Source organism: Cryptomeria japonica, chromosome 7 (genome assembly GCF_030272615.1).
Source record: "Cryptomeria japonica chromosome 7, Sugi_1.0, whole genome shotgun sequence".
In the NCBI taxonomy this organism is placed as follows: domain Eukaryota; kingdom Viridiplantae; phylum Streptophyta; class Pinopsida; order Cupressales; family Cupressaceae; genus Cryptomeria; species Cryptomeria japonica.
Genome location: NC_081411.1, coordinates 382504154 through 382511334, shown reverse-complemented (window position 1 = coordinate 382511334; position 7181 = coordinate 382504154).

The window sequence follows — 7181 nt, the reverse complement described above, 5'->3', positions numbered from 1 at the left end:
AATTAACTATTTTTTTAGGTGAAATTGAATCAAATTGATTTTTTTTCCTTTTTAGACTGCAGGAATTGGGTATAGCACCCCCTTATGAACTGTAGTGTGTCAGGTAAACCTTTTAACATGGTTGGTGACATTGGCATGACATGTCCTCTAGTACCACATGGGCTAGGGGGAGACTAGACATCATGACCTCATTCTTCACCACTGGAAGCTCTCTCCAATCAAGCTAGGCCCCTAGCCCAAATTTGAATGGAGTTCTGAATCCTTTATGAGAGTACTAATTTATTTGGTTGTTACGTATAGTATTGGAGCTACCAAGTTTGACATTGAACGTCAAGCTTGCCATGTAAAAATTTTAGATAGAAAATTAAGCTAGGCCATCATATTTCATAGGATGTGGATCCAAGAAACACCCTTGAAGAAAGCCCAACACCCTATGTTTTCTCACCTTTGGAAAATTTCATAAAATCATGACTATACTTGTTTATTTTCCTTTGATATGGAGACCATGGTTGAGTCTCTTCAACAACCTAGAAGAGAAAGACAAAAAATAAGAAATGCTAGTGAGGTAGTAGTCAAGGCATCCATTCTAAAGGAGTTGAGAATATAAACTATCCTATGCTTGAGAAACCACTCAAGAAGGGTGTAACAATTGTTGAACCTATGAAACATCGTGTGCCTACTCTTGGTTATAGACTTGTTGATTTTTTAAAATTTTGTGATCAAGAAGAACTTATCAGAGGAAGTGATAGTGACTCCTTAATGAGAGTCAAATAAATTTTGTTGTTATATATGTAATCAGTTTTGGATTGAAAATTTTTTGTTGTCAAATGATAAATTTTACTCTTGTAATGCAAATGTAAAAAACTAAAATGAAACTAATAAAAATAATTAATTCTCTTAAATAAAGAAAATATTTAGAGCATGGACAATTCTTCGAAAAATCTAGGAGGTTTCGAGGAAATCGATGAACCCATGGCCATGATGAAGCAACTTCTAGAGCCCATGAGTAAAATCCAGCCAAAGCAGGATAACCTTCAGAGAAATTTTGGGAGTCAGCAAGTATCCAAAGAAGAAGAATGTGAACCCTAATAAAGGGTTTAGTTTGATAGACAAGAACGATATCTAGGATAAAATGGACATTGGAAAGAAGAACAATCGAATACCTTAATTTTATATAATAAGAAAAACTAATTAGTTGAGTTGATCTTTCCAATAATATGAAGAAGATCAAACCATTAAAATTTCAAGATTCTACTTCAAGGGACACTACTAAGGTATGATTTACTAAGATGGAAAAGTGATTTGAAATTTTGAATTACTCTAACAATTCTAAAGTAGCTTGGGGTGCCTACAAACTATCGAGAGATGTCGCCACATGGTGGGATAACAAGAAGGTGGAGATGGGAGGGAAGATAATAGAGATTACATCAGAGTAGTTTGTGGGATTCTTCAAACAATGATGGCTTCAATGAATATTTTATGATAGAAACTATAGGATTTTTAAGAACTCAGACAAGGAGAGATTTTGGTTAATGAATACTGGGAGTTCAGTTTACCATGTTAATAAATTACAGGCCCCTTGTACATCAAGAAGGGAACCATCATGTTAGGATGTTTGTTATGGGACTAAACCATGAGATAGGAGGGGGGATAGATCTACTCATGCATCAAACAATGGATAAGGCATATTAAAAGGTGGTTGGGAAGGAGCAAAAGGTTAAAAGAGATTTCTATTATTGGGATAAGAACCATAAGATGTTTAGTTTGGAATAGTTCTCCCTGAATTTTAAGAAGGATTTTAATGAAAAAAATCAAACTTTAGGGGAGACAAGAAAGGAAACAATAATACTTGGAAGGAGGGAGATCATGTCAATAAACGTTAAAAAATGTGAGGACCACATAGAAGATGTTTAACCTGTGGATGAGACCCTATGCGAACTAGTGTCCTACAAAAAGTTAGGATGTCTAGCAGCAACAAAATCCTTTACTGCCCTAGTATATAACATTCCAACAAAGGATCCATCCAGTGGTAGATAAAAACCAAGCTAAGTACCAAGTCACTCCTATAAAAGTAAATGGTATGCTATACAGTAACTCCATAATAGTGTTGATAGACACTAGTGCCACACAATGATTTATTTTGCATAGACTAATTTAAATTATCTAAGAGAATTAGTGATATGGCTAATACATGGACTGTAGAGTATGCCAGGTAGACAAGAACTTGGTTAGACCAATGCTAGTTATAAGCTATGGTTGAGCTACCAAGGTTCACTACAAAAGAAAACCTATATATGGCTCCATTCCTACGATGTGATTTTGGGAATGAATTGGTTAAAGGAGCATAAACCCATAGTGGGCAATTTTTACAAAAGGATATAGTATTTAGATGACTTGGGTAATAGAGTTTGTTTTCAAGGAATTCAACATAGAATTAAAGTATGACAAATGTTTGCAATGCAAATAAAACAACGTAAAAGAAATGGTTGCTAGATGTTTTTTGTCAAGTTGGAAGAGGTCCAGTAACTTAAGGAGAACATATACCACAATGATAAGATTATGAATGATGCAACCAGATATAATGATGAAGGGATGTCAGAAGTAGACAAGGAGTAAACCTTTATGGAAAAGTAGTGTTATGAACAAGATTATCATGATGTATTTCTTGAGAGTTGCCAAGATTACCTCCTAAGAGAGTGTTTGAATTTTCAATAGACCTAGTGCCATGGGACAAAGATGTATCCAAAGTTCCCTACCACTTGACAATAGTGGAGTTGATAGAGTTGAAGGCACAATTGAAATAATTAATCAAGAAGGGGTTAATACGACCTAACGTGTCACCAAGGAGAGGCCCTGTGATTTTTGTAAATAAGAAACATGGGACACTGCATATATGTATAGATTATTCGATGCTCGATAACCTTACCATCAGTAATAAACTCCCTCTACCTAGAATTGACAACATATTTGATCAAATGAGGGGCGTCGCAATGTTCTCCAAGATTGATTTACTATCACACTAACATCAATTGTAGATGTACAAGGAACTATTTATAAGAGAAAATTCAAAAAAAGATATGGACACTATGAGTTCACTATATTATCTTTTGGGCTCACCAATGTGTTAGTGACATTCATGAACTTAATCAATAGTATGTCCAAAGGTTTTTTGGACAAATTTGTTTAAGTTTTCATTGACAACATTTTCATTTATTCAAAGAATGAGGAAGACCACCTTCATCATTTATGAATAGTCATTCAACGATTACATGAACAAAAATTTAATGGGAAGATTTTTAAGTGCACCTTTTTCAAAAAAGAATTATAGTACTTAGGACACAATTTTTACAAAATAAATAATAGTCGACCTCAAAAATTAATAACTATAGTAGAATGACTTGTAAGAATGAATGCATAAGAAGTAAGAAGATTTGTGGGATTGGCTAGATACTACAAGAAGTTTTGTACAGAATTTGTCAAGGATAGCACATCCTATGACCACTCTTTAGTGAAAGAGGAAGATATTTGGATGGACATAAAAGTGTCAAAATGCATTTGAGTGCTTAAAGGAGAAACTGACTACTAAACCTATTCTGAAAGTACCAGGTCCAAATGGTCAATTGTGGTAGTCACTAATACATCAGGTAATGGATTAAGAGGTTTTCTCATGCAAAATGATCAACTAATTTCCTATGAGTCTAGAAAGGCAATGAATTATGAGTAGAATTTTATAACACATGATTTTGAGTTCATAGATATTATGCACACTTTACAAATGATGACACTATATAACAGGGAAGCCATTTGAGATTCTATCTGCTCACTAAGGGTTGAAGTACATATTTACCCAATCTTATTTGAACACTTGACAAAGAAGATGGATAGAACTAATCTTTGATTATGACTTATAAATCATCTATGTCAAAAGGAAAGAGATTAGGGTAGTAGATGAATTGAGTCATTAGAGATATTTGTCAACTAAGGCATCCATGAACACATATCTTAGTACTTGTGTAATGTAGAACCTTGAAGGTGAGGAATAATACAAGTTGGAATGAGAGGCCTTAGGAAGCAATCCCCAAGATCCAAGATATGATGGGTAAAATATTGAGTGGGATAGTCTATTTAAGTACCAACAAGGAATGTACATACCCAATCTCCCTGAGTTAACAAAACTAGTATGGAAAGAGGTAGATTAGGTATCATAATCAAGACATCCTGGTGTGATTAGGGTGTTAGCAGATCTTAAGCCCTTATAAATTTAGAAGGGAATGAAAAAAGGAACTGTGAGATTCATGGCACATTGTTTCAACTGTGTCTAAAACTAAAAATAGAACACCAACATCTAGCAGAAGTACTGCAACCTCATACCATACTAGATTGGAAGTGCAATATCATTAGTATGGACCTTATGAAAGGTCTACCCATGATGAGGAATAGACACAATGAGATTTTGGTGATTGTTGATAGGCTTACCAAGGTAGCACATTTTATACTAAGGAATGTAACTAATGGAGCGTATATAGTTCCTTGGAAATTAATTGAGGAGATCTTTAAACTACATGGGGTACTTGATAAAATTATATTAAAAAGGATATGAGAATGCCATCTAGATTTTGGCAAACATTATTTGCAGAATTGGGAACAAAGTTAAAAATTAGGTCATCTTACCATCTAGAGACAGATGGTCAAAGAGAAAGAGTGAATCAAGTGCTAGAATATCTCTTAAGGATGTATTGTATGGATCAATAATATAAGTGGGAAGAATACCTTCATCTAGTACATTTTTATAACAACAACTCGTGTCAATTCACCATTAAAATGGTACTGTTTGAAGCATTATATGGAAGAAAATGTAGAACCTCCATCAGCTGCAATAAGTTTGAGGGGAGAATAACCCTTGGTCCTAAAACGTTCATGGAAATGGAAGGTCAGGTTAAGCTAATCAGGAAAAGGTTAGTAGAAGTTAATGATCAGTAGAAGATTTATGCATATCTAAAATGGACTCCTGGACAATTTGTAGTAGGGGAAAAGATCCTCTTTAGAGTAAAACCTTAGAAAAGTTCCATCAAGTTTTCACAAGCCTCCAAACTAGTTCCAAGATATGTGGGACCCTTTGAAGTTCTAGAGTTTATCTACCACTAGTTCTTGCTTAATCACATAATATTTTTCATGTTTCTTATCTTAAGAAGTATGTGGTAAATTTTGAACATATGATTTACTGGAGTTATTTGTAGGTGCATGATCTAGGGATTTTCATGATTGAACCACTAAGAATACTTGAGGTGTGTAAGTTTCACTTACATAACTGTGAGGTTATATAATGCAAGGTCTACTAGCACTAGTATACAGAAGATAATGCTACCTAGGAGGATTATGATGAAATCATTAAGAAGTTTCCTCATGTATTTAAAATCCACTGAGTTATTGTACTGAGAATTAAATGGAACTATTAATATGTTTGAAATTTTGGCTTATGAAAAATAATCATCAAGCATGATAATTCACAAGGGGGGGGGGGGATATGTTACATCCATCTTTATTAACTTTGGCAAATGATTATTATTCTTTGGTTTTTCTAATCAATGATATTGATTTTGTTTATACTATGAATGAAAATTCTCATTGAATATAAATTAATGATGAAGTTACATTGTTATCAATATTTTAAGAAATCAATTAATATGCTTAAGATGTGGCTACCTAATTTTTCATGTAACAAAGTAGATATAGGAATCACAACACACTCAAGAGGGAGGGAGAATATCATCAAGGAGAGGATCGTAGACTTTGAAAAAGAACAATTGCCATTGTATCTTGAGCCCAGGAAGTAGGATGCATTCCTAGTGGTGTCGCCACCTTGGTTTAGTAGTGTCTATTCCATCCTTCTTGTTGATGCCAACAAGTGCTTACCTTGTCACCTCATGTTTCTCTTGAGCAGTTAAGTATCTTTATGTTGAACCATTTTAATTATTTTTTAAGTTTTCATGCGTTAACTATCCATATATATATATATATGAACTCCCTCCTTTGAGTGTATTACTATTACTAGTAGATCACATATATATTCACACACGTACGATGATGGTCGTACATGTACATCCATATATATATATATATATATATATATGTATGTATGTATAAGTACATATAAGTATGTATGTATATATATATGTATATATATGTATATAGATATATGTAACTATATATACATATATATATGTATATATCTCTATGTGCATGTATATACACACATATATATAAATGTTGGCATTATGTGAACCAGTATGAGGACATAATGACATTGTATATTGTCATTGATGTTAATATGTCGAAGAGGTGTGAACTAGCATATGTGAGAACTAGTATAACACTGTGAACCGACATTTGTGCCAAAGTGAAGCGGTGTGCTTGTTCTTGATGAATCGACATATAGTTATGGGAACTAACATATGGAAGTATTGTATGACTACCGGTTCGTACTCTCAACTTTAGGGTTTCCGATTGATGTGCTTCAAGCCTATGTGGCTCAACCGATGATATTGTGTGATGAGTTAGCATTGTAAAGAAGAAAAGATTGTGTTGGCAGGTAAGCCTGTGTGTGTGAAGGATCTTGCATGAGGGAGATTGTTCCTATCTACCTCGGGAATGTGAGAAGTCTGTAAAACAGTGATAACATGTGATGGGTTATCAGTCGCCATAAAATCGGTGGAAATGGATGATGGAGGATGTCTTGAGTTTGGATCAAGATCTGTTGCATTTAATGCATTGTGCTCAATGGTCAGGATTGAACCATTTGAATTCCTTAATCTAACAGGTTTAGGGTTTAGGGTTTATGCTACTGACCTATCTTTTTTCCTATAAGGTCGATGTTGTGTCTCTTTCTGAGGTCATTGGAAAAAGTTGTGTGTGTGTGTCCAAGAGAAGGGATATGTGATTCTTGCCAGACCAAAAGGAGAGAAGTGATACCTACAGAGTGTAAGTGCAGAAGGTGAAGAGGAGCTTAAGCGGATCTGCATTGGCATTGAGTGTTGTTACCAAATCATTGTAATACCTATTGATCTCTAACCACCTCAATAGCTAGAAAATCCCTTAACAGGGTAGCCTTAACCGGCTTGCTGAAAATCCTTTAACAAGGTAATTCAAAGCTACTGAGTTCAGAATCCTTTACCTATTGAGTT